The 14,592-nt window shown below is 47.0% G+C and overlaps 1 protein-coding gene across 2 annotated transcripts in view; it reads right to left on the bottom strand.

Annotated features, from left to right (window-relative positions):
• Positions 1–14,592, bottom strand: part of LOC127044875 (pyroglutamylated RF-amide peptide receptor-like) — a 111,117-nt gene that overhangs the window by 18,231 nt on the left and 78,294 nt on the right. The gene's annotated exons all lie outside the window — the stretch shown is intronic.

Raw genomic sequence — 14,592 nt, 5'->3', positions numbered from 1 at the left:
CATTATTTCAACAACTCTAGCTGTAACTAACTTCCTGATTCCTTCTAGCTGCCTTGGCCCAGCCCTTCTCTAAGTCAGAGCAGCCTAAAGGCTACTCTAAAATACACTAGGTAGTATGGTCCCCAGGAACCAGGCATCAGCTGAGAACTGGCCAGGCTCAGGTGTGCTCTACCCCCTGCCCTGACATGATCCTACTCCAGATTGCGGGGTCAATAGGAGTATGCAGGCATTTCTATGCTGGGAAAATCTCAATGAGCCAATTAGAGACAGTTTTTTGCCACTGGGCACCACCTGATCATTGCAAAGTGGCAGGAAGACAGGGGAGAGAATCCAGCCATGTGTCCAGCAGGCTTCTGCTTAATTGCAATATGAATTCAATGCTTTTCTTTCCTGCACACAGGTGTAGGATAATGGGCAATTGACACATTACTTTCGACCACTGGATGTCTGCCCAGCCTTTCAGAACTAAAACATACAATCAGCGAGGGGCTGGGCGTGATGACTTCTCAACATCCCTTCCAGCCCCCTGTGAAAGAAGGGAAATTTTAGCCAACATGTCCTAGTGCAGGCATTGCTTTTGCTCCAGTGCTCCTCCAGCACCAGGTAATACAATAGCCCTTAGGATGGCAGCTACAGAGATATGCACTGGACTCCACGACACAATGCAGGAAGGTGGAGTTTCCTGCAAAGCCATGCAGCACCAAGCATCATTGGATCTTGGTTTATGACGGGCTCATAGGTACTCTGGTAACCCGAAAAACCCAATAATAATGAATAATATCACCTTTAAAACCCCTTCCACACACGCACCACCTTACATTTAGATACTTCTGTAGCAAGCTTTTTTGATGTCAGATCAATATTCCAAAGCAGCCAAGACCTCCTCAGTTAATGGGAATAGGGAAGTATCACTCCGACATTATATGGAGTGCACCAAGCTAGAGCATATCTTGAGCTCTGCAGGTATGAAATGCGGCCAGGCAGTGGAGTCAGTACGGTTCCACAGTGCAAACAGTGGCAGGATGGCGGTACACAGAGCTCAGCCCCATGGAAAAGCCCCACTGGAACCATCCAAAGAGGTCTGGGCAGGCATGGGTGCCATGACCCTATCTCCACAGACTGGGGAGAGCAAGGCCTGCCTTGTGCTCAGGCCAGGGGCTGGACTGAGCATTTTAGCCTTATGGTCTGATTCTCATTTACACTTAAACTTTCAGCTAAGTGTGGCCTAGGGAATAGAGCCCTGGACTGGGACTCAGGAGATCTGAGCTCTGCTGCTGGGGTGACCTTGGGCAGGTCGTGCCCCCTCTTTGTGCCTCAGTTTCTGTGGAATGGGGATAATGATACTGACCACCTCTGTAAAGTGCTTTGAGATCTATGGGCAAAAAGTGCTATATAGGCAGGAGGTAGTGGAATCTCCATCCTAAGGATACGTCTATACTACCTGCTGGATCGGCAGGTAGTGTTCGGATGCAATAAATCGATCCGCTAATCGACGCCCATACTCCACCTCGGCAGGAGGAGTAAGCGGAGTTGATGGGGGAGCCGCAGCAGTCAACTCGCCTCCGTGAGGATGCCCAGGTAAGTTGAACTAAGATACTTCGACTTCAGCTACATGAATAGCATCGCTGAAATTGCGTATCTTAGTTCAAACCCCCCCGCTAGTGTAGCCCAGGCCTTAGAGGTATTAAAGCCTCCTTCTGTTTCATTGGCAGCATGCAGGGGTCAGAAACAGTCTCCTGAAAATACCTCCTTTTGCAAATGCCTTCACAGACAGCGTAGAGCTGCCTTCAGGTCTCTATGCCCAACCTGCTCCCAGAGCCTGGTGTCAGGGCCAATCAGAAGTACTATGGGTATTTTCTGCCTTCCAGGGCTGACAGGAGACCATGTGAAGCAGAGCATAAGGTAGAGTAGCGCCAAGGCTGCATTTACTTGCAGTAGGGGGATAAGATATCAAAGGTGGCTTAAAAACCACCTTCCACCATACCCCCTGACCCTTCCTAAAGGCAGGAACAGAGCAACTGGATATCAGGCACTTAGGGCGGATAATTTATGGAATATGCATCATTCATCAGACCACCAAAGTCATCATGCTGGGATTAAGCTACTCTGAAGGATTATAACACTGTTTTTAGGTTAGCATTCCCCAGCTCCTGAATCTCTTTTTAGCGTGCCACTCCATTGATTGAGGGCGAAATTTTACTATGATGATTAGAAGCATGGGGTCAAACTCTGCTCAGCTATGCTGGTGTAAATCCAGAGTCATTCCACTTGACTTCAGATTTACATCAGTGTAACAGAGCAGAATTCCCCACCACCAAAACCCTGCATTTCATAACAGTGGAATGAGAAGTTCTCAAGAGTGTTAGTGCTGTTGGAGAAGAGGGGAAAGTCTGACACTCAAGTCTGATTGTGCCAGTCAAAATTGAATGGCCTTCTGAACGAATCTGATCATATGGCTATTGTGTAAAGCAGACACAGGGATCAGCCATGCTGGCATCATTAGATGGAGGTTTTATCTGGTTTTTCTTTTGCGTGAGAATCAGTTGAAATTGTGTTTTGTTCTCAATGCCAGATGCTGGGTACAATACTACCAATCTCCCAATATGATGCTAGAATATTGAAAGGCATCTGCATGAAGTGAATACTAACTAAATCAATTTCCTGGCAGTCTTTGTGCCTTGAACATTGTTGTTGAGAACGTTGTGGCTTGGCTTGACCAGCTTGCATACGCCAAATAATATAGTAAATAGTCGCCATGGTCATTAGAAGTTCTTTTCTGGGCTGATCACCCCACCACTGAAATGAATGTTAAACCTCCCACAGACTTCAGTGGGAGCAGGAATGACCCTTTAGGGTAAATGTTTTTATTAGCTAGAAACAGAGGGTGTGATCTGGGGCCCTGCTGCAGTCCCCCTACATTGCTGCAGCAAATAGGGTGACCATATTTCTTAAAGTAAAAATGGGACAGACTGGGGCTCGCTTGAGGCCACCACCTTCCCTGCACACAGGGCTCGCCAGAGCCACCCTCCTCCTGCCGCCTGGGGCACCCGAGCCCCAAGCCTCCCACAGATGGGGCTGAGGCTGATCCACAGACCTCAGAGCTGATCTACCAAACTCTGCACCGCCCAGGGCTGATGCTGAGTGCCCGAGTCCCGTGCTGCCCGTGGCTGGGGCCGACCCACCAACTTCTGCATCGCCCAGGCAGTCAGCTCTGAAGGCAACACTGCCTGCCAGCAGCAAATTTCTCTGCTCTCCTGCTGGCGGGCAACACTGCCTTCAGCTGAGCCCCCACTCCACGGGTAGCAGCTCTCTGCTCTGCCTTGCAACTAGGACAAATGCCCAATTTTGGTGAAAAAGTAGAGACGGCCAGGACAGAGCTGAAAAAGGGGACTATCTCGGACAAAAGGGGAGGTATGGTCATCCTAAGCATACTAGAACTGTAAAAGCCAGGAGATATCGGGGAAGAATTCCCTTAGTGGAGGCACTGTGTAAAGCAGCCACTATTTGCGATAGCCCCAGAGGGGATGCCAAGGTGGGAGTGGAAGGGGCTCTAGCAAATAGAACTATGGCAATTTTGGGTGGCACTGCCACCCACTGACAGCTTGGGCAGGCCGGGCTATTTTAGAATCTGCCTGCAACAGATCTGCAATATCCTGGGTAAACCTTATTGAATCAAGTTTACTAGCCGGGGGGCCCAGTGTATTCAAAATGCAATTGTGTGTATGTAGATACAGGCTCTTATAAGATCAGAATAGTGAGTACTAGATAGATAAGGCGAGCTAAACTTATGTTTGTTTTCTTTATTTGCAAATATGTATTTGGCTGGGAGGAGTTCAAATGTGTATTTGGCTGGAAGGAGTTCAAACTGGTATTTTGCTGAAAGGATTTTTAATTTGTACTTGAATACTTAGGCTGGGAGGGTATTCTCAGTGTCTATAGCTGAAGGACCCTGTAACATATTCCATCTTAAATCTACAAAGATAATTTTTACTGTTTTTTTCCTTCTTTAATTAAAAGCTTTTCTTGTTTAAGAACCTGATTTTTTTTTATTCTGGTGAAACCCCAGGGGACTGGGTCTGGATTCACCAGGGAATTGGTGGGAAGAAAGGAGGGAAGGGGGAGAGAGAGGTTAATTTCTCTCTGTGTTAGGATTACTGTCTCTCTCAGGGAGAATCTGGGAGGGGAAGAGAGAAGGAGGGGGGGAAGGTGGATTTTCCTCTCTGTTTTAAGATTCAAGGAGTTTGAATCACAGCGATCTTCCAGGGTAACCCAGGGAGGGGAAGCCTGGGAGAGGCAACGGTGAGGGAAAGGGTTTACTCTCCTTGCGTTAAGATCCAGAGGAACTGGGTCTTGGGGGTCCCCGGGCAAGGTTTTGGGGGGACCAGAGTGTACCAGGCACTGGAATTCCTGGTTGGTGGCAGTGCTACAGGTTCTAAGCTGGTAATTGAGCTTAGAGGTATTCATGCTGGTACCCCATCTTTTGGACGCTAAGGTTCAGAGTGAGGAATTATACCATGACAAACGTTCTTTAGAAGGTCTCTCTATAAGTCTGTATTATATAACTAAACTACTGTTATGTAAAGTAAACAAGGTTTTCAAAATGTTTCAGAAGCTTTATTTAAAATTAAATTAAAATGCAGATCTTATTAGTTTAGTGTGATCCTTGCCCTTGCTTTTCCTTGCTGAATTTTCCAGTGTCTGGTGGCACCTATTTGGATACTTTAAACTGAACACAGGCTTTGGAGCGATCAGTTGATAACTGGCTGGCAGGAAGTCAGCAGCTGGAACCCCAGATCGGCAGCTGAGGTGAGTGGAGCTGGTGGCTGCTAGGGCTGAGCAGGGCCAGAGGCCTGGACCCTGTCTGGCAGGGGGCCTGCGCTGGAACTCCGACCAGAAGCAAGGTGAATGGGACTGCAAGGACCCCGGCTGGCAAGGGGCCAGCAGCTGGAATCCCAGAGCGGGGGTGGGCTAAGCAGGTCAGCCCATCCAGCTCTGGGGTTTCGGCAATGAGCTGAGTGTCTCCGCCAGCCCCGCTCTGGTGTTTCAGCTGCTGGCTCCTGCCAGCTGGGGTCTCAGCCCCCTGCCAGCCTGGGGTTCCTTCCCGCAGGCCAGCAGTGGGCGCTGAGTGGGACTGGGGGCAGGACCTCGGCTGGCAGGAGCCAGCAGTGGAAAGCCCCAGAGCGGCGGCGGGCTGAGCTGCTCAGCCCGCCCTGTGTCCCATCAAAAATCGGCTCGCTTACCACCTTTGGCATGCTTGCCGTAGGTTGCTGACCCCTGATCTAGTAGCTTGAATAACAATAGCAGTGAAGCTGCAGCAGCACTGGCTAGCATATCCAGGGGCTCAGATGGGGTTCTTCTGCCCTTCCAGTTCTGGGCTAGTTGGGCTGCTCCCTCACTTCCTCTGGGCTGTGGACTTTGTACTTTGTGCCTCTAAGAAGAGAAGTGCAAAAATCACACCCAGGTTTTTTACTTGGCTGCCTGGAAGAACGCCCACAAATTCTTTGGAAAAGATGAGTTTCTGTCTAAGCTCATCTGCTTTCTTAGAGCCAGGACTGGCAGCAGCATCTGATGCTATCGCTGGCTGATGGGGATGTATCTGCATCTGAGACTTTCATGGAGTCTAATGAAATTGTCGGCGTTTAAACAATTTTCTCCTCATTTTACAGCCTCTCTCCCGAGATGAAAGAACTTCAAGGGAGCTCATCTAATCTGTTGCTCATCTGCTGGGCTCCCTAGCAACTGATGGGGACACATGAGGCTGCCTTTTCTGAGCCTTGTGTCTGATTTGTACGGAAGTGTTAAGGAAATAGAGGTTTGAAGCTTGTGGATGCAGATTGAAAGAACCCAACGGGGTGACGTGAGGCTGAATATATGCTTTCTCAAGTAGCAAACTCTCCAGAGCACAGTCCCGGCACGTAGAGGTGGAAAGATTGTTTTTAGCACAGACACTTCTGGGCTTTGAAACTGGAGTCCTTTCCTAGCCCTGGATCCGGAGATGAGTTATTCTTAAAGCCGCTGGCTAAGATAACCACAATGAGGAGATTGTCAAAGGCACCAATGGGAATACGAAATTCTTCGCTGGTTAATTGCCAAAGGGAATTGGGCACCTTTGAAAGTCTGTCCCCAGTGGGTGTGCCAGGAGCTAATAGAGTTGACTACCTGCTGTGGCTGGAGCTAGGAAAGCCAGGGGTTTTCTACTCTATGCTGAAGAACCTTTGCATTGGGGAGGAGAGTTGGCTTGACCTGGTACATCTCTCAAGCTGCACTATAGGAAGAGAGACCGTACAGTGTCCCCTAAATGACCCTGGGGGAACAGAAAGAGGGCAGGCTGCTGGGACTCACCTCAACACAAGAAATATAATTCGGGGTAGAAGGAGATGGATGAAGTTCCACTGGGCTAGGACTCAAGAGATGTGATTTTTGGTTCCCTCTTCTGCCATAGTACGTGTCATGTGAACGTGGACAAGCCACTTAGGGGCTGTCTTCACTCCAGCATTAACATGCAGGGACATCCAGAGGATTCCAAGGGCCTGGGGCCATTGGCAGCAGGCGGCTCCAGTGGACCTCCTGCAGGCATACCTGCGGAGGGTCCGCTGGTCCCGTGGCTCTGGTGGAGCATTCGCAGGCATGCCTGCGGGAGGTCCACCAGAGCCGCGGGACCGGCAAGCGGCAGGGCGCCCCCCATGCAGCGAAATGCTAGAGCCGGCCCTGTTTGGCAGCGAGGGGCCCTTCCGTTCTGGGACCCGCTGCCGAAGTGCCCCGAAGACCCGCGGTGGGGGCCCTCCGCTGGCGAATTACTGCCGAAGCGGGACCCCCTGCTGAAGTGCAGCCTGCTCTTCGGCGGTAGTTCGGTGGCGGGGGACCCCTGCTGCGGGTCTTCGGGGCACTTCGGCGGCAGGTCCCTGAACGGAAGGGCCCCCCACCACTGAATTACCGCCGAAGACCGGGTTGCACTTCGGCGGCAGGTCCTGCTTCGGCGGTAATTCACTGGCGGGGGGTCCTTCCCCCCAGAGCTGAAGGTCCCCCCCTCCGGCAAAGACTGGGAGCGGAAGAAGCTCTGGGGCCCAGCCGCGCAAGAGTTTTCCAGGCCCCCTGGAGAAAGTGAAGGACCCCGCTCCAGGGGCCCCGAAAAACTCTCGTGGGGGCCCCTGCGGAGCCCGGGACCTGGGGCAAATTGCCCTCTTGCCTCCCCCCCGGGCGGCCCTGTTAACATGGGCTCTTACTTGGATGTTGCCCCAACACCTTCACTCACCCCATCCACACACAAAGACCTCTGGCTCAAGTTTGGTGTTACTTTAAAGCCAAGCTAGCTGGCCTGGCTGTGGGGAAAGGCTTGAGACCGGGTGCTGCTTTCACTCGGGCTGCTAACTCACCCACTCTGCAGTGAGTACACAAACTAGCTCACTCCAGTCCTGCTTAGCTTGCAAGATCCAACTCCCAGACAATATGGCTGCAGGCCACGATGCATTTGTGGATAGGCTGCTTGCCTTTGACCTGTTCAGTATGGGGATTATACATGAAGGGATGGTAACTTTTGGCCACGTGATGAAAGGCACCAGTTCAATGAACAATACTGTTCTCCCTTTGCTTACACAAGAAAATTCTGCTGACAAGAATCTAATTGATTTTTAATGAGTCTGTGAGGGCTCCAAACCAAATAAATCCCGGTGTCACTCCATCCACTTGAACAGAGGTGCGCCAATGATTAATTTGTCCCAACATTTCTAATGTAATCTAGAAATTAAAAGGCCAGGTCTTCAGCAGGTGTAAATGGACATCAGTGGAGTGATATCAGCTGAAATCTGACCCATCATTTCTGTCTGGAATTGGGTTCCTGTGGCCCTGTTTGGCTTTTGCGTTAAGTTCTGTCAGGAAGCTGAATCCCTGAGGTTCAAGAATTGATTTGCAGTTTCTTAGATTCATAGATTCTAGGACTGGAAGGGACCTCAAGAGGTCATCAAGTCCAGTCCTCTGCCCTCATGGCAGGCCAAATACTGACCATCCCTGATAGACATTTATCTAACCTACTCTTAAATATCTCCAGAGTTGGAGATTCCACAGTCTCCCTAGGGAATTTATTCCAGTGTTTAATCACCCTAACAGTTAGGAACTTTTTCCTAATGTCCAACCTAAACCTCCCTTGCTGCAGTTTAAGCCCATTGTCTCTTGTTCTATCCTTAAAGGTTAAGATGAACCAGTTTTCTCCCTCCTCCTTGTGACACCTTTTTAGATACCTGAAAACTGCTATCATGTCCCTTTTCAGTCTTCTCTTTTTCAAACTAAACAAACCCAGTTCTTTCAGCCTTCCCTCATAGGTCATGTTCTCAAGACCTTTAATCATTCTTGTTGCTCTTCTCTGGACCCTCTCCAATTTCTCCACATCTTTCTTGAAATGCGGTGCCCAGAACTGGACACAATACTCCAGTTGAGGCCTACCCAGTGCAGAGTAGAGTGGAAGAATGACTTCTTGTGTTTTACTCACAACACACCTGTTAATGCATCCCAGAATCATGTTTGCTTTTTTTGCAACAGCATCACACTGTTCACTCATACTTAGCTTGTGGTCCACTATAACCCCTTAATCCCTTTCTGCTGTACTCCTTCCTAGACAGTCTCATCCCATTCTGTATATGTGAAACTGATTGTTCCTTCCTAAGTGGAGCACTTTGCATTTGCCTTTATTAAACTTCATCCGGTTTACCTCAGACCATTTCTCCAATTTGTCCAGATCATTTTGAATTATAACCCTATCCTCCAAAGCTGTTACAATCCCTCCCAGTTTGGTATCATCTGCAAACTTATTAAGAGTACTTTCTATGCCAATATCTAAGTTGTTGATGAACATATTGAACAGAGCCGGTCCCAAAACAGACCCCTGCAGAACCTCACCTCTCCAGCAGGATTGGGAACCATTAATAACTACTCTCTGAGTATGGTTATCCAGCCAGTTATGCACCCACCTTATAGTAGCCCCATCTAAGTTGTATTTGCCTAGTTTATTGATAAGAATATCATGCGAGACCGTATCTGTGGTGTATGCAGGCCTAGCGAGCGAATGGTGAGAAAGCAATTCCAGCCACTTCCTAGGCCCTGCCCTCCCCAGCAAGACTCTTTTAGGAGAAAAGAGAGACAGAGGGTTCAGTCTAGTCTCCTCTCCACCTCCCGTTCGCCCACTCAGCCTGGCCCAGCAAAACACAGTGGGGGCCAGAAGCTCTCATTTTAAGGGTGCACTCAAGGATGGCACTGCAGTTAGTTCTCAGTATCCACCTTCCTACTCCTGCCTCAACTGCCTGTGTTGCTTCTGGTCCGCATGGTCGCAAGTAATTTCAGACCACTGGGTGCTCCAGTATATCATCTCTGGGCTACACCCTGCAATTCTCCTGGTGGCAATAACATCAGCCTGTAGGGTCTCTGAGATTAAGGTGCTTATCTCAGAACCGCCCTATATGGTATTCTATGAGGTTCAGCTGCGGCAGCACCAAGCTTTCCTGCCCAAAGTAGTTTTACATTTTCATACCAACCAAGACCTATACTTACCAGTCTTCTTTCCATAACCTCGTAAATCAGACGAGGACCATAGATTACATTCTCTGAACATCAGGAGGGTGCTAGCCTTTTACATAGAAGGGGAAAGGAAAGGATATGGGATGGGTTGCGGAGGATTGCAAGGGTGAATAGGAATCAAGAGGACTTGCAGCCAGAGGGAACAGAGGATAGACCGGAGAATCACACAGTCACCAGGAAAAGGCAGGTCTATGTGACTGGAGACTCCTTACTGAGAAGAATAGACAGGCCTGTAACCAGAGCTGATCCAAAGAACAGAAGGGTGTGCTGTCTGCTGGGTGCTAACATACAGGATGTGGACCTGAGGCTGAAGAGGATCCTAATGGGAGCAGGAAAGAATCCACTGATTGTCCTTGTGGAAACGAATGATACGGCTAGATTCTCGCTGGAAGGAATCAAGGGAGACTATGCCAGGCTGGGGAAGATGCTTAAGGAAATCGAGGCTCAGGTGATCTTCAGTGGGATTCTGCCTGTTCCTAGAGGAGGGCAACAAAGGTGTGACAAGATTACGATGATCAACAGGTGGCTCAGGCAGTGGTGCTATAAGAAGGGCTTTGGGATGTATGGCCACTGGGAGGCATTCACGGACAGAGGACTGTTCTCTCAGGATGGACTTCACCTGAGTAGGGAGGGAAATAGGCTTCTAGAATGGAGGCTGGCACAACTGATTAAGAGAGCTTTAAACTAGGAATTGGGGGGAGATGGTTGAGAGATGTCCAGGTAATCACCACGTCAAATTTTAACATTGAGAGGAAAGAAAACAAAGTAAGAAAGGATACAGCCATGGGTAGGAGAATGGACATGTGGAGGAAGGGTAGTGTAGATACCAGTCTCATAGGCGATACTGGGAGTAGAATGTCTGGGCCTAATCTGGTAAATAATGTGACCGAAGCCAAATAACAAGAATTAAGATGTTTGTACACCAATGCAAGGAGCCTAGGTAACAAAATTGAGGAACTAGAGTTATTGGTGCAGGAAGTGAATATTATAGGGATAACAGAAACATGGTGGAATATTAGTCATAACTGGAGTACAGGTATTGAAGGCTATGTGCCGTTTAGGAAAGACGTACAATGCTACTTCACCACCTTTGCCTTTATTTCTATCGATGATGAGGTAGACTGTAAAGAAATAAGAAGGGATGGAATGGATAAGACTGAGTCTGTCTGGGCAGAAATCACACTGAGGAAGAAAGCTACTAGAGCCTCCCCTGAGATAGTGCTTGGGGTGTGCTATAGACCACTGGGATCTGATTTGGATATGGATAGAGATCTCTTTAATGTTTTTAATGAAGTAAATACTAATGGGAATTGTGTGATCATGGGAGACTTAAAATTCCCAGATATAGACTGGAGGACAAGTGCTAGTAATAATAATAGGGCTCAGATTTTTCTAGATGCGATAGCTGATGGATTCCTTCACCAAGTAGTTGCTGAACTAAAGTAAGGGGATGCCGTTTTAGATTTGGTTTGGTGAGTCTTGAGGACCTCATAGAAGAAATAGTTGTAGGGGACAACCTTGGTTCGAGCAATCATGAGCTAATTCAGTTTAAGCTAAATGGAAGGATAAACAAAAATCAATCTGGGACTAGGGTTTTTGATTTCAAAAGTGCTAACTTAAAAAAAATTAAGGAAATTAGTTAAGGAGGTAGATTGGACTGAAGAACTTGGGGATCAAAAAGTGGAGGAGGTCTGGAATTACTTCAAGTTAAAGTTGCAGAAACTATCAGAAACCTGCATCCCAAGAAAGGGGAAAAAATTCCTAGGTAGGAGTTGTAGACCAAGCTGGATGAGCAAGCATCTCAGAGAGGTGATTAAGAAAAAGCAGAAAGCCTACAAGGAGTGGAAGATGGGAGTGATCAGCAAGGAAAGCTACCTTATTGAGGTCAGAACATGTAAAGATAAAGTGAGAAAGGTCAAAAGCCATGTAGAGTTGGACCTTGCAAAGGGAATTAAAACCAATAGTAAAAGGTTCTATAGCCATATAAATAAGAAGAAAACAAAGAAAGAAGTGGGACTGCTAAACACTGAGGATGGAGTAGAGGTCAAGGATAATCTAGGCATGGCCCATATCTAAACAAATACTTTGCCTCAGTCTTTAAGGAGGCGCTTAGGGATAATGGTACGATGACAAATGGGAATGAGGATATGGAGGTAATGTTACCACATCCGAGGTAGAAGCCAAACTCGAACAGCTTAATGGGACTAAATCGGGGGGCCCAGATAATCTTCATCCAAGAATATTAAAGGAGCTGGCACATGAAATTGCAAGCCCATTAGCAAGAATTTTTAATAACTCTGTAAACTCAGGGGTTGTACCGTATGACTGGAGAATTGCTAACATAGCTCCTATCTTTAAGAAAGGGGCGGGGGGTGGGGGGAGGAAGTGATCTGGGCAACTACAGGCCTGTTAGTTTGACATCTGTAGTATGCAAGGTCTTGGAAAATTTTTTGAAGGAGAAAGTAGTTAAGGACATTGAGGTCGATGGTAATTGGGACAAATTACAACATGGTTTTACAAAAGGTAGATTGTGCCAAACCAACCTGATCTTCTTTGAGAAGGTAACAGATTTTTTAGACAAAGGAACGCAGTGGATCTAACTTATCTCGATTTCAGTAAGGCATTTGATGTGGTTCCACATGGGGAATTATTAGCTAAATTGGAAAAGATGGGGATCAATATGAAAATTGAAAGCTGGATAAGAAACTGACTAAAGGGGACACTACAATGGGTCGTACTGAAAGGTGAACTGTCAGGCTGGAGGGAGGTTACTAGTGGAGTTCCTCAGGGATTGGTTTTGGGACCAATCTTATTTAATCTTTTTATTACTGACCTTGGCACAAAAAGTGGGAATGTGCTAACAAAGTTTGCGGATGACACAAAGCTGGGAGGTATTGCCAATACAGAGAAGAACTGGGATATCATATAGGAAGATCTGGATGACCTTGTAAACTGGAGTAATAGTAATAGGATGAAATTTAATAGTGAAAAGTGCAAGGTCATGCATTTAGGGATTAACAACAAGAATTATTGATATAGGCTGGGGACACATCAATTGGAAGTAACAGAGGAGGAGAAGGACCTCGGAGTGTTAGTTGATCACATGATGACTATGAGCCGCCAATGTGATATGGCTGTGAAAAAAACTAATGTGGTCTTGGGATGCATCAGGCGAGGTATTTCCAATAGAGATAAGGAAGTGTTAGTACCATTATAGAGGCACTGGAGAGACCTCATCTGGAATACTGTGTGCAATTCTGGTCTCCCATGTTTAAGAAGGATGAATTCAAACTGGAACAGGTACAGAGAAGGGCTACTAGGATGATCCGAGGAATGGAAAACCTGTCTAATGAAAGGAGACTCTCAAAGAGCTTGGCTTGTTTAGCCTAACGAACAGGAAGCTGAGGGGAGATATGATTGCTCTCTCCAAATATATCAGAGGAATAAATACCAGGGAGGGGGAGGAATTATTTAAGCTCAGTGACAATGTGGACACAAGAACAAATGGATATAAACTGGCCATCAGGAAATTTAGACTTGAAATTAGATTAAGGTTTCTAACCATCAGAGGAGTGAAGTTCTGTAACAGCCTTCCAAGGGGAGTAGTGGGGGCAAAAGACATATCTGGCTTTAAGTCTATGGAGGGGATGGTATAATGAGATAGCCTAATTTTGGCAATTAATTGGTCTTTGACTATTAGCGGTAAATATTCCCAATGACTTATGATGGGATGTTAGATGGGGTGGGATCTGAGTTACTTTCCTGGGTGTCTGGCTGGTGAGTCTTGTCCATATGCTCAAGGTTTAGTTGATTGCCATATTTGGGGTCAGGAAGGAATTTTCCTCCCGGGCAGATTGGCAGAGGCCCTGGAGTTTTTTCGCTTTCCTCTATAGCATGGGGCACGGGTCACCTGCTGGAAGATTCTTTGCATCTTGAAGTCTTTAAACCATGATTTGAGGACTTCAATGGCTCAGGTTTGATACAGGAGTGGGTGGGTGAGATTCTGTGGCCTACATTGTGCAGGAGATCAGACTAGATGTTCATAATGGTCCCTTCTGACCTTAAAGTCTATGATTCTATGAAATGCCTTCTATGAAATGCCCCCTTGTCCACGTTTGTTGACCCCTTCAAAGAGCTCTATTAGATTAGTAAGACACGATTTGCCTTTACAGAAACCATGTTGACTATTGCTCAACAGTTTATGTTTTTCTATGCGTCTGACAATTTTATTCGTTACTGTTGTTTCGACTAATTTGCCCTGTACTGACGTTAGCCTTACCAGTCTGTAATTGCTGGGATCACCTCTAGCACCCTTTTTAAATATTGGTGTTACATTAGCTAACTTCCAGTCATTGGGTTCAGAAGCCAATTTAAAGGACAGGTTACAAACCTTAGTAAATAGTTCCGCAACTTCACATTTGAGTTCTTTCAGAACTCTTGGGTGAATGCCATCTGGTCCTGGTGACTTGTTTAAGTTGAGTTGAGTTTATCAATTAATTCCAAAACCTCCTCTAGTGACACTTCAGTCTGTGACAGTTCCTCAGATTTCTCACCTACAAAAGCCGGCTCAGGTTTGGGAATCTCCCTAACATCCTGAGCCGTGAAGACTGAAGCAAAGAATCCATTTAGTTTCTTCCCAACGACTTTATCGTCTTTGAGCGCTCCTTTTGTATCTCGATCAAGGGGCCCCACTGGTTGTTCAGCAGGCTTCTTGCTTCTGATGTACTTAAAAAACATTTTGTTATTACCTTTGGAGTTTTTGGTTAGCTGTTCTTCAAATTCCTCTTTGGCTTTTCTTATTACACTCTTGCACTTAAGTTGGCAGTGTTTGTGCTCCTTTCTATTTGCCTCACTAGGATTTGACTTCCACTTTTTAAAGGAAATCTTTTTCTCTCTCACTGCTTCTTTTACATGGTGGTTAAGCCACGGTGGCTCTTTTTTAGTTCTTTTACTGTGTTCTTTAATTTTGGAAGTTGGGCCTCTATTATAGTGTCTTTAAAAAGCGCCCATGCAGCTTGCAGGGATTTC

Source organism: Gopherus flavomarginatus, chromosome 2 (genome assembly GCF_025201925.1).
Source record: "Gopherus flavomarginatus isolate rGopFla2 chromosome 2, rGopFla2.mat.asm, whole genome shotgun sequence".
Classification (NCBI taxonomy): domain Eukaryota; kingdom Metazoa; phylum Chordata; order Testudines; family Testudinidae; genus Gopherus; species Gopherus flavomarginatus.
Note: the sequence above shows the minus strand (reverse complement) of the source record. Positions and strands in the feature narration are given on the sequence as shown.